This window comes from Mustela lutreola, chromosome 2 (assembly GCF_030435805.1).
Source record: "Mustela lutreola isolate mMusLut2 chromosome 2, mMusLut2.pri, whole genome shotgun sequence".
Lineage (NCBI taxonomy): Eukaryota > Metazoa > Chordata > Mammalia > Carnivora > Mustelidae > Mustela > Mustela lutreola.
Genome location: NC_081291.1, coordinates 215,008,972 through 215,022,559, shown reverse-complemented (window position 1 = coordinate 215,022,559; position 13,588 = coordinate 215,008,972). Strand labels below are relative to the sequence as shown.

General features: G+C 48.6%; 1 protein-coding gene and 1 long non-coding RNA gene across 5 annotated transcripts in view; one reads left to right on the top strand and one right to left on the bottom strand.

Moving 5' to 3' along the window:
* Nucleotides 1-13,588, bottom strand: part of CLIC6 (chloride intracellular channel 6) — an 87,273-nt gene that overhangs the window by 54,835 nt on the left and 18,850 nt on the right. The gene's annotated exons all lie outside the window — the stretch shown is intronic.
* Nucleotides 722-11,623, top strand: LOC131825344 (uncharacterized). 3 transcript variants are annotated; one of them, XR_009351218.1, is made up of 4 exons: nucleotides 722-867; nucleotides 1,091-1,290; nucleotides 1,421-1,584; nucleotides 2,008-3,059. It is a non-coding gene; the product is annotated as an uncharacterized LOC131825344 (long non-coding RNA). The 3 variants fall into 3 exon arrangements; XR_009351219.1 differs by lacking the exons at nucleotides 1,091-1,290; nucleotides 2,008-3,059 and adding exons at nucleotides 11,001-11,027; nucleotides 11,172-11,623 and having other exon boundaries at nucleotides 725-867; XR_009351217.1 differs by lacking the exon at nucleotides 1,091-1,290 and having other exon boundaries at nucleotides 739-867.

The following is a 13,588-nucleotide window of genomic DNA, read 5'->3' as shown; positions in this document are numbered from 1 at the left end:
GCTCGCCGCTTCCAAACCTCTTATTTTTCTAGTGGTTACACTAAGCACAGTCAGGCCTAAGGTAAGCTCCGCGGCGCGGGGCAAGTGTTCCGTTCTCCTGCCCCCTCGCCTCTGCAGCCTCGGGGACCCCTGTCGTAACCCCCCCCCCCCCCCCGAATGCGGCCAAATCCCGCGGGGCCCGTGCGGGTCTGCCATCTCCGGGGTGGGGGTTAGGAGCCACACGTCCCCTCCCAGTAACACCTGCCTCGCCCCGCAGCCCTGCAGACACGGACACTGGGGAACAGGCTCCTTTCTGGAACAGGGACGACTGGAGACAGACAGGTGGCGGGAGGATGGCGCAGGGCGCCGCGCGCGGAGCTCGGAAGGCAGGGATGAAAGTCACGACTGCCCTCCGCACCGCCCCCATGTGGCCCCAAAGCAGCACCGTCGCGTGCCAGCGGCGCTAGCGGGCTGGGGACTGTCCTGCGCTTTCCAGAGTGAGTCCCAGAGTGAGTCGGTCCTCCGGAATGCGCCCGGCGCCGGGCTGCCAACAAGCTTTACATGCGCGCTGTCGCCTCCTCTCAAATGGCTCTGAACACACTTCCCTGTCTTGGTCTCCTGCACATGGGGGGGTCGGGGGAACACGTGGGGGAGGGGGCCGCCGAGGACGCCTTGCTGCCCAACTTGATTACTTGAATGTGTTTTCAGGGCTAGGACGCGCGGGCAGGGACTAGGGCGGAGCGAGGCGGCCCGGCTGCCCCGGGATTGCGCAACACCGGGGAGGGGCCGGTCCAGGTCAGGTTCACGGAGCCCCGGAGATGATGGGATAAATACGCGGACAGGAGGAGTGACTAACTGACACCGTCGCCCTAATTGAGACGTTTTATGGTACCAGGTTTTATTTTCCGTTGCTGATAATTCTCCTGGGCTAATTACACCCTGGGCTAAAATTTCTCAGCGGAGCTTCTCAGCCCACGGTGGGGGCGGGGGGGGGGATTTTTGTACACATTTCTGATAAAATCAGATGAAGCAGTTGAAGAGCGCGGAGTGTCTTGTTTCCAGTGAAGTCCCAGACGCTTGGATAACCCAGAATCCTGTGTCTGCCTTTCAGATTCAACAGTTCTGAGGGCCTGTGATGGTAATTCTCAAAAAGGAAAACAGGAATGCCTCTGACACGTTCCGAGACATTCCTTTTGCCACAGAGGGCAGCTGCGGACTTGAGAAGAAGCTGCCTTTCTGGCCTGCCCCCACGTCCCCTGCACAGAGTCCCCCAGGCCCGAGGCAGAAGGGTCCCCGTGTCACACCCTAGAGGTCGGCAAACTAGAGCCTCTCCCACTTGCCCTTTGCATATTCGTGCCATTTAGAATCTGTGGGGGGAAAGAAATTTTTGAAAAAAAAAATTTTGTTTTTTCAAATTTCCTTTCACTGTTTTTTGCTTCAGGCAGACCGCCTCTCCAGCTCTGCACTGCGGTTAGAGGGAAGGGGCACCTCCCACGCCCCAGGCTTCCACTAAAATGTTCCTGCCCTGCCACTGCCTTTGAGGGACCAAATGGACTCCTGGGACCCCGGTCCAGACCTGACATTGGGGTGACGACCCCCATCGAGGTATTTTTGGCAGCTCCTCAGCACCCCTCCCTCTCCTTTCCTCCAGAGCAGGCCACACACCCACCACCCTGATTCTCCAACTACTTGGCTCTACCTTCTTTCTAGAAAATTCTATGGGGTCCAAAGGTTAAACCCGTTCTATAAAGTAAGCACTTTTCCCCTCCTCTACCCAAATGTAAAATGAAAGACAACTGGGGTGGGCAGAGGGAAGATAAAGAGGAGGCAATAAATCAGGAATATTCTCGTAGTCCCTTTTCTGATAGCTGGCTTTCATCCCAGGGGGTCAGACAGCACCCCGTGTGCAGGGAAGTATTCCAGTCCTTGCAGGAAACCAGGAGGGACGTGGGGGCGAACAGCTCATTTGGCTGCATCACAGAGATTGGGAGAAAATCAGTGAGTAATGACAGGCTGTCCTGTTTCCAGCGTGCTGGAGGCACTTGGGCCAGAACACGAACAGTAGCTGACCAGGGGAGGCAGGAGGCAGAAGGCGGAGTGTGACATGGAAGGCCACGCAGCCACCAGAGCCGCTTCTCCTCTGAGAAGACCAGTGTGGTCGACGGGAGGGGCCAGGACTCTCCTCTGTTGGCCGCTGACCCCATGGAAGGCTGGACAGAGAGAAATTCTGTGCCCGCCAAAGAGAAAGTCAGAGCCAACCAGACAGGCGATGACTCCCTCCCTCAAGTCCCACCCACGAACTTCCCCGAATTCCTCCAGTGTCCTTTGCCGGAAGCATGATGGCCTCACACACTTGGGAACTGGCCATCAGACGTGCACGGCAAGGCTGACACAGAGCGCTTAGCCTTCAGGCCATACGCCCAGCCCTCTCCCAAGTTCCGTGTGTCTACACTGACTGCATGTCTCCACAGAGGCTTGGGCTCCCTCCCTCTGCACACACAGGCTCAGTGCATGGACCGCCTGACTCTGGGGTCTGATGGACACCTTGCATGGTACCTGAGGACCTGACCGTTATCAACCACCGACGTGTGGCGCCTGGAATCCTCAGGGCTTGTGACAGAGAAATGTGGGAGCACTGACTGCTCTCTGTGCTGCCCAGGCTGCATCCACCCTGCCTCTGCACCCACCATTTGGTGCAGGTCGGGGCTGGGGAGAATGTCCCAACCCGAGGAGAAGAAAGGTGGGGGCCCTCCTCCCGGGTCTCTTCTGGCTCCCATTTAGAAGCAGGTGGGAGAACTAGGATAGCTCTAACCCTCGAAGCGGGGGGGTGTCTGGAGGCAGGGACCCATCTTCATTCATTGGGGCCACTACCGCCGGGCCTGGGAGAGTTCCTGGCACTCGGGGAGATGACCGGAGGCCTGAGTCCTGCGGCTTCTGTACACGTGAATCCGGGCTGGCTTCAGAAAGTGCCTCACAGCCCCTCCCCCCTCTCTCTTTTCTGGGCCAACGTCCATGAACTTTTCCCTTTCAGGAGCTCCAAATTCTTCCTACTAAGATATCTCCCATGGAGAGGAACAGCTAACAGGGGTGGGCCGGAGATGAGGAGGGGGGGGCAGAGGGAGAGCAGGGTGGGGGAGGGGAAGGCCCGAGTTACGAGCTGTAAAATCTTCCCCAAGCCTCTTGCTCTAATGGCGCGACCTGAAATGCAATATTTAAGTAGTTCTGAGACTTCCTGATTTTGACTAATTCTGTAAATGTTTTAAAAATGTAGGATTCTTTCCATTTGCCTGATAAATGGAAGTTTCTATATTGAGGCAGAGTGCTCAGCCGGAATGAGCACAGCGCCTGGAGCCAGGGAGAGCCGGTGCGAACTCTGGCCCCGCTACGGACTAGTGTGCGACCTCGGGCAGTTCACAGGTTGTCCCTGAGCCTCAGTTTCTCCATTTTAAAAACAGGATAAGGAGACCTACGCCTTGCAGGATCTTGGTGTGATACACCTGGGTCTCCGGGGCACCCAAAAAAGGCTATTAGTGTCATTAACACTGGCAGCAACAACATCATTACTCCACCAAATGGGAGCGTCCCAGAACGGACAATTATGGAATTGAGGGAACTTTTTAACAAGGCTCAATTAGTGTGATTTTTGTGCCAGACTGTACAGTCCTTAAAAAGCCACAGATTGCCCCCCCTCCCAAAAGTAACGCCTCCTATACCTATTCCAAGCGAAAATTAACAACTCAGGTCATTTTCTTAATTGCAAAAGCAAACACATCTTCAGCCAGGAGGCAAAAAAGGCAGGGCCTGGGCTGGCCTTCATGTCTGGGAGTGGTTGCACCAACCTCTTGGGGAAAGAGCATGTGGACCTCTGTGCGCACCTTAACTGATGGCAGGGCTGAAAAGCCCAAGGGGACTGCTTTCTTCTCAAGAAATGGCACCAAAGGCCCCTGCTGGAAAGTGAAAATGGATCTCCTCTCTGACTTTTGCCATGCTAAGTCTAAGGGACCCTGAGCAGTTCTGCACTCTCTCGTGTCCACTGTCACGGGGCAGAGTGAATTCCACATTATGGAAAAGTCTCCATCAGGATTCGAAGGTCTGTCTACACACCAGACCTGCATATCCACATGAAGAAAGCTTATTTTTTTTTAAAGATTTTATTTATTTATTTGACAATGACAGACACAGAGAGAAAAGGAGCACAAGCAGGGGGAATGGGAGAGAGAGAAGCAGGCTTCTCGTTGAGCAGGAAACCCAATTGGGGCTCCATCCCAGGACCCCTAGGATCATGACCTGAGCCGAAGGCAGACACTTAACGACTGAGCCACCCAAGAACCCCATGAAAGAAGGTTATTTTAGCAAAGCAGGAGAGAAACAAATTGGCCAATCCCTTTCTTGTCGAATGAGAATGTTTTTTGAAGGAAATGCCCTCCAAAAATCAGCAATTTTTAAGATGATTTTTCAAAACTGGGAAGAACAAAGAGTCCCTGAATACCTGCTCTGATTTTAAATATGTTTCTAAACCAATGACAGCCCTTAATCAGATTTAATCCTCTCAAAATCTTGAAGGACACCTTAGAACTATTCCCATTGTACAGATGGAGAAAACTGAGGCTCAGGGAAGCTAAGTAACTTGCCCAAAGACACAGACAGGATTGGGTGAATAAAGATTTCTCTCATTCTCCCAAACGGGATCCAGTTAATGGTCCCAGCTGCTTTCTAGGTCCTCAAGACAGAAGCCAGAGTCTTTCCTCTCCTTTACCTGAACATTAGTCTGTCCCCAGCACAGCAAAGGTCTCAGCCTCCCACCCAAATTCCTGCAACAGCCTCCTGCTGCGGCTCCCAGCCTAGGGTTGCTAACTCCTCTGATCTTTTCTATATCTTGGACCACCCAGATAAGATACCATTTTCCTTAGATCTTAGGTCATTCAGCTGGAATGTTGTTCGAAAGCAAATTAAAATGACACTGCTAGAGTCCCTGCAGTGTGACCAAGGCAAAGTACCTCACCTTCAGAACCCTGATGTCCTCATTTACAACATAGGGTAACAGTATGCACCCCACCCCACTGGGCAAGAATTCATTAGATGTTATGGAGGACAATCCCTGACACCCAGAAACATTTAATCATCTGTTGCCCTGTGAAACTGAATGAGGGAAACCTCATTTAGCGTTCTCCTGCCCAACCAACTCCATTGCGGACACAACAGAAAGAAGCGCCCCCTGCATCTTCCAACAGGAAGAAGCCAACTTTGCTACCCCAACAGGAGGAAGGAAGATTTTCTCTTCACCGGGCAACGGCCCAGCCAATGAGAAACTGCCACAACTCAGCCAATGAAAAACCATCAACCTCCTCAAACTCTCTTCTCCAACAGACTTTCATTCAAAGCAGCCCCTTGCAAGTCCCTCCTTTTTCTCTCTAACGTAATGTTCCTCTCCTTTGCACTAAGAACTTACCTACCCGTTTGCCATGGTTTGCACATCCCAAATTTCAATCCCTCTGCTGTTCCCCAATTTACCCATTTTCCTGGTGACATAACTGGCTGTTTTGTTCTCAAGGATGAAGCTTTCCACTCTGTAACATAGGCCAGTTAACCCATTCACTCTCCCCAAATACTGTTCTCACTGACCAACTGCTGTGTCCTTAATTGTCCCATGTCACCCTCCTACAATACCATTTGTCCACCTCGAAACCATCTAACTGTTGCCTCCCAACCTGTAGGTGTTCGCTCCCATTCTGGATCCCTTTCTGTGGCTGACTGCTGGGCATTGCTTTTGCCCTTGGCTGAATTCTGCTTGCAATGCAGATGGCTCTGTCTGGCTTAGCACCAAATTGTTTATTAATTGTTTCCTGTTGGTTGCATATCTTCATAGTGGACTGTGTCAGCCTTCTGAGCAGGACAGGTGGATGACTGCTCCCTTCTAGTGTCTGTAACATGTCCATCTCCTACCTAACTCCCCTGACAGTGTCCACAGCACTAAGCTGCACCTATGGAAGTCACTTTACAAAAACTCGCCTGGTGAGGGGGCGCCTAGATGGCTCAGTCAGTTAGGTGGCTGCCTTTGGCTCAGGTCATGATCCCAGAGTCCCAGGATTGAGCCCCACGTCAGGTTCCCTGCTCAGCAGTGAGTCTGCTTTTCCCTCTGCCCCTCACCACATTAGTGTTCTCTCTTGCTCTCTCTCCCTCTCTCTCAATTAAATAAATAAAATATAAATAAAATAAAATCAATAAATAAAATAAATAAAAATTAAATAAATAAAATATAATTCTTTAAAATCCTCATAGCGTGAGGATTTGTCTTGCAAAGTTCTAGCAACTCTTCATCATGTACAGTTCCTTTAAAGTCAGCAAAACTCCACCTTCTCCCCAAGGAGACCATCCACCACACCCAGCCTCGTGGTCAGCCTCATCTGTCCTCAGGTATCCCCCCAGCCTGCCTGTCCTGAGGGTTCTTTCCCCACCCACCCAAAATGACCATCTCTGGGGAACAAATTACTCTGGTTTCCCAGGACGGTCCTGATTTTAAAGCTGGAAATTTTGCATCCTCCTTCCCCAGGCGCTGGGCAAACTGGAACATCTGGTCACCGTGCTGTCTGCCCAGATGAGAGCCTTACTTTTTAGGGGAGGAAAAACATGTAAATGTCCTCCTAGACTACCTAGAAACAGGGCTTTGCTCCTCTCTAACCAGCACATCAGCATAGATTAGTATAATGCACTGATTAGGTAGCTGATACCTTGAATGCTCAACCCTATCAGCTCCCTGGGAAAGCAGACAGATAAACAGAGGGTAAGGTCTCAGAGGTCTGGGAAGGAGGTGGGAATTACGACTAGCCTGGCAATCTCCCCAAGTTATGCACAGCCAGCTTTCCCCCTCTGAGTTGTTAGGGAAGCCTTTGAGAAAGAGAAGCAGTTAAAAACCAGTGGTGGGGTCCAGGTGGCAAACCTACCCCAGAATCGCCCAGCTCTGGGTGTAATGGACCCTCTAGACCCCAGGGGACCACAGAAATGGGGCCAGAAATCAGGATCTCCTCATTTGGGAATCCCTATGTCACTCTCAACAAGGGCCACAATTTCTCTTGGATCCTCCCTATTACCCCTGGGGTTAAAAGGAACAGCAAGAACCTCCATCCCAGTGAAGTAGGAAAACCTTGCGAGTATCCCCGGCATCAGAAACCACTGGGGAGAAAGTTTGCCTCACAGGAATTTGGAGTTGATAGCTGAGTACTGATTGGGAAGTGCTACCTTATTTTATCTCCCACCTGCCAATCCAACAAGAAGACAAGTAATTAGGTAAATCTTCTAGGAATAATTCACCTGGGTCCTTAAGAGGATAACAGATCCCAGTTCTCTTGCCAGTGCCATTGCAAATGGAAGAGCTATGTGGTAAAACAGTGAAGAGGAAGACAACTAAGACACAGCATGTATATACTCTACCACCCACTGTTCTAAACACTTCGATCAACTCAATCCTGACAGCAACCCCATTAGATGCAGGCACTATTACTAGCACCATTTACAGGTGAGAAAACTAAGACACAGAGAGGTAGAGTAACTTGCCCAAGGTCACCCAGCAGGGTTGGAACCCAGGAGCTGGCCAAAGTTGATCCTCTTCAGCCTACTCTGGACACCGGCCTATGTTTACATAGAACTCCAGCAAGGTCCTTCCTCGGAGCAAAGGTCTACCTCTTGGTTTTAGCCCATCTCTTTTCAGTAAGGATTGGAGGTAGCTTGGGGAATCCATAATGATTAAAAGGTGCATTTTAGAACCAGGCGCAAAGGACAAACAGTGCTTGGGACAGAAAATGGATCTGGGTGAAGGCTACTGAAAACGCACGTCCTCTGGGGCAGGGGTGGGGGCAGTAGGGAGAAGACATTTGACAGTCCTGGGAACATCTTTGGCGGCCGGTGGGCTGGGGGGCCTCTGGCCATGTGCCACACATTCTGTTCTCTCTCTAAGAAACTCTTGCCATAACTCAAGGTGACAATGAGTTTGACATTGTGCCCCCATCCCCACAACTACAACACAAACAGCCCTTCTGCCCAATTAACACCAAAACCCCCCTACCCCTATCCAGAGCTGACATCTGCCGACAGAAACTAGGGAGTCCTGCAAAGCCATGACCCTTAGCAGACAGTCCCACCTCGTCTTCCAGCAGGGCAGGCAAAGCCAAAGGGCCCCTTGAAAGATCCTGTCGATCCACTAGGATTCACTCCAACACAGACCGTGTAGCCTGTCTCATGCCACGTGGCCAAGGGAGTTTGGATTTGGAATTTTCTTAAGGCAGATAAAACCAAATGCCTGTTTGCAATAACATGGATGGAACTAGAGGGTATTAAGCTAAGCAAAATAAGTCAGTCAGAGAAAGACAATTTTCATATGATCTCCCTGCTATGAGGAATTTGAGAAACAAGACAGAGGATCATAGGAGAAGGGAGGGAAAAATGAAACAAGATGAAACCAGAGAGGAAGACAAACTATAAGAGACTCTTAACCTCCGGAAACAAACCGAGGGTTGCTGGAGGGGAGGGGGTGGGAGGGATGGGGTGGCTGGGGATGGACATTGGCGAGGGCATGTGCTATGGTGAGCGCTGTGAATTGTGTAAGACTGATGAATCACAGATCTGTACCCCTGAAACAAATGATACATTATATGTTAATTAAAAAAACACACACAACAACAACAACAAATGCCTGATCTTGGCCATGAACAGGCTTCACTAAAAAACCCACAGAGAGCCCTAAGCTCCAAGCAAGACCACTTCCTGCTGCAGCCCAAGGATGTTCAGACTTGCTCTTCTCCCTGGAGAGTCTGAGAAGGCATTGGTTAAGGACCAGGAGGACAACCTCAGAAGCAGACAGGAAAGTACCCACCAACCAACTTCCTAAGTAGGTCTACTCTTAACACAACTCATTCTGGCCGTGGCCTGGGGTGATGAGCAGAGGGCGAAACCCAAGCTTGAAGATGACTTACTGGTGCACGGAAAGCAGAATAATGGCTCCTGGGGATGTCCACGTGTTGTGTTACCTTCTCTGGTGGAAAGAGCTATGCAGTGTGATCAATGCTATGGGTTCCAGATAGACAGGTGATCCTGGATTACCAGGTGGGCCTAATCTGATCACATGGATCCTTGAAAGCTATGGTATGTGACTGGTCTGCAAAGATTTATAAGGAGGGAATAATGACCAGAGAGATGAACACTGCTGGCTTCGAAGATGGAGGAAAGGGGCCATGAGCCAAGAATGCAGATGGTCTCCAGCAGCAGGCAAAGGCAGAAATCTGGATTTTCCCCAGAGTCTCCAGAAAGAGACAGAGCCCTGCCTGCTCATACTTTAGTTTTGGCCCAGGAAGACTCAGGTCAAGCTTCTGAGATAATAAATTTCAGTTGTTTTATACCATCAAGTTTTGGGGTAATTGGTTACATCAGTAGGAATGAATAGTTAGTGGTTCCCTATGAGAATGCTAAACCTCTTCTTAAGACAGCTCAGCGGATCAACCAACTGATCAGTCATGGCGAGGAACAAATCCTGAAGCAAGTGGCACTCAGCCTAGTCCAAAAACTTCCTGCATGGAGCCACTCCTCTCATTTGCCAGGGATTTGCGTGATGGCCACAGGCACTGAGGAGGGCAAGTAAGGCTACCATCTGAAGAAGGTCCACGTTCACCCAAGCCAGGACCACAGCAACTCTATATGGACTTGTGAGCACTTTGACCTGAATGGTGGGGACTCTTGCTTGTTCCTCCATGTCACCTTTGGGGTCACCGCCTGTGATGACCAGCCCCAAAGGTAGCTTTCTTTCCAATGGGACTCACATGGCTATTGTCTTTGCCCAATTTTTTATTTGGTAAAACCCAATTTGAGGATTCATACAGCCAAAACTCTAACTGGTCACAGTCACAGATCATCACATCTAGAGGATAAGGAGCCCCCCCCCCCCCCCCCGCCCAAGGACATTGTGCCCCTTACAATCTTGGATCCTTACTGTAGTTTTTAGAACCTGCCTTTTCAAAAGGCCCTTAGAGCATCAAACTGTGGAACGACATCAAGAGGCTGATGGCGCCCCCTAGTGGTCCTGAGATGCACATTCAGACTTCCCACCTTCTTTTTACCACTTCAGCCCTAACTAGGTTCTGGGGGAGAATTTCCCAAGTTCCTTTCTTAGCGCCTGCAGGAGGCTTTCCCTTCCTGATTTGCCAGGGCCTCAGGGGTTTCCTGCTACCTAGATTTTCGATTTTGAAACCAGTAAAGTCCTGAATAAACGACAATGCACTGGTCTTCCTACCTTTGGGCGCCCTTTTAGACCCCACGTTAAAACCACCAAAGAGGGCCTTGTCTCTCTTTGTCCTAGCACTGCCACAACCAGATCCCAGACGCAACTGGGACCTGAACAATGCGGCTTTTAAAAGGCATCCTGATTTGAGATCAGCTGTGCGTACTTTGTTCATGTTAGGAAAACAGCAGTTTATGACTTGCAAATTATTTCTCAGTTTTCACTGAAGTACAATTGAGAGAGGAGGGAGGCAGTACAGTGCGCGGGAAAGCAGGATCACTCCCTTTGCTGGGCAGAAGAGAACATGAAAAAAAAAAAAATCTAATTATCTCTAGAAGTGTCCAGATTCAGGTTTCTCATTTTGCTCAGAATTCTGTAGCTCTTTTGCAAAAGTCATTAGAAACCTGTAGCTTCCTGAAAAACAAAAGAGGTCCTTGCTTTCTCTTTATTTTTCTTTGTAATGTTTATAAGTTTTAAGGAAGCCAAAGGCCTAGAACCATCTATATACAAAGAAGGAAGTTTAGTGCCTCAAAGACTCTTAGGTTGGTTTCCATGACCAACGTAGGAAAGTTCTATTGATCGGGACACGGAAGAGGACTAGGAATTCTGTAGAACTTTTTGTTCAGACTGAACTAACCAGGGAATCAGAAATATCTTAAGGATATTCTTGAAATACAGGTTTAGGATGAATGTGGATTGAAGATGCTTTCCTTTTAATATTTGGCAGAAACCAGAAGCTTTGGGGTTACCTTTTCAGGTGGAAGGCAAAGTTCACCGGGACAGTGTGAGTCGCGACATCTGTAAGAGTCCAGCCGGCTAAAGATGCCCATACCAGCCTTCCATGAAGGCCTGCAACTCAGAGAATCATCTAGAAAAACAGTCATGGTCTGTTAAGGTAAGTGGTCGCTGTTATTCTTCTCTTTCCCAGGAGGACACCGGCCCCAGTAACCGCCAACCTTCCCACAAACTGACGCTGTCCATCTCCTCGTACACAACATGAAAATGTCCCCTTGGATGACCCTTTCTGCACCTTCCTACAGGTGTTTGCTCAAGTGGCAAAACCAGATCAACGCTCTTGTCTTGTTTATTAAATGTCATTTTGTAAAGCTATGCTTGTCCGATCTCCTTCCAAAAGGTTCGAGGCACTTTTGAGAAGCCCTATTAATTACTACAGCTATAGCTGTAGTAGGATATTCAAAATTTCATATTAAATCATTTGGTATACTATCATGGCATATTACCTGGCCATAAAAGAATGAAATCTTGGGGGCACCTGGGTGGCTCAGTGGGTTAAAGCCTCTGCCTTCGGCTCAGGTCATGATCTCAGGGTCCTGGGATCGAGCCCCGCATTGGGCTCTCTGCTCTGCGGGGAGCCTGCTTGCTCCCCCCCACCCCCGCCTGCCTCTCTGCCTACTTGTGATCTCTGTCTGTCAAATAAACAAATAAGATCTAAAAAAAATATGAATGAAATCTTGTCATTTGTGACAACGTGGATGGAACTAGAGGGTAGAATGCTAAGTAAAATAAGTCAGACACAGAAAGGCAAATACCACATAGTTTTGTCTATGGGTAGAATCTAAAAAATAAAATAAAATAAAATAAAATAAATAAGAGAACAAACAAAACTCACTTTTAAGTACAGAGTAGTGGCGAAATAGGTGAAGGGATTAAGCGGTACAAGCTTCCAGTTATGAAATAAATAAGTCACAGAGATGAAAAGCTCAGTGTAAGGAATATAGTCAATAATATTGTAATAAGATATGGGGAAAGGTGGAGACTCCATTTAGCGTGATGAGTACCACATAATGTATAGATTTGTCCAATCGCTATGTTGTGCACCTGAAACTAATAAAACATTGGGCCTCAATGATACTTACATAATTGAAAGAAAAAAAAAATCTGGTATACTGAAACAGCAACCACAGGTACCAGGTAGGACAAATAGAACAGAGCCGTTTCTAGGCATTAGACCAACTGAGTCTCCTGCAGTTGTCTTGCCTAATGGAATAATGGATTATCCCTGAATGACTTTTGCACTTCGACAAGAATAGCAAACAAAGAGGGCACCTGGGTGGCTCAGTGGGTTAAGCCTCTGCTTTCAGCTCAGGTCATGATCCCAGGGTCCTGGGATCGAGCCCCACATCAGGCTCTCTGCTCAGCAGGGAGCCTGCTTCCCACCCCCCCCTGTCTGCCTCTCTGTCTATTTATGATCTTTCTCTGTCAAATAAATAAATAAATAAAATCGTTTAAAAAAAAAAAAAAGAAAGAAAGAATAGCAAACAAAGGAACAGCTCCCAGCACAAAACACAACTTCTTGCCAAAGAGAAAGGTGATTGCACAACACACTATGGGACCCCAGGCCAGATCAATGATATAAGGGAACGGTATTTTTTTATTTAAATGCAAATGTAGTAAACTTTGTCCTGTATCTCCCTGGTTAATAAAAAACCTGAGCACCTTCAACTTGCTAATTTTCCCCAACTCACCCTGTTTTCCCACTGCAGGTAAGCCTGCATTACTAAACAGAAATCTCAGGCCTTACAACCTTTGGACTCTAACCAGCCTATCATTTTGCATCAGTGACAGGAAACAGAAGAACCAACCAGGAGGACACAAAATCCTATCAGGTATAAATTAGGGAGCGTTGGTTTAAGCTTCAAAAGCAAGAAAATCAGAGTCTGAAAAAAAAAAAATATATATATATATATATATATATATATATGCAGTATTTAGTAAAATGACAATATTCTAGCAGAACTATGCTTGAGAAGGTAAGGACTCCAGTTGTAACGATTAGATTTTATTTTGCCTTTCCTTGCAGACTCTGATGAGTTCCTTACAAGCTCAGGGGTTCCTAGATTATGGAAAATAAATGTGCCAAACTTGGAAGTTCTCTGTCAGGGAAGAGAGACGCGCAGTACCGATCAGCAGTTATTCACAATTTAAACAGGGAGATTTGGGGACTCAGACATTACAGAATTATCTGGAGGCTTTATTCGTCCCTAGGACTATATTCTATGCCCCGGCCTGACCCATGCAACAGGGAAGGCAGGTGGCCTCAGGCCAAGGGGATCAGCTGCTCTCCAGACAAGCAGAAACACCAAAGGGGCTGGCCAAGGCCATGGCTAACGCCCTGGCTTTATTATAAGGAAGTCTTTTCTGTGCCACATGCTTTTTTGGGCAAATATTGTAACTCCTTCCCCACCCTCACCCCTGGGAAAAGAGAAGGAGGGGCCTCTACTATTTCAGGATTCCCTAACCCTGACTCTTTAGCTCAAAAAAGACAGTGACCCCAGAGATCAGCTTCACAGAGTTGTCCACAAACCCGTCAAGGAGCAAACCCTT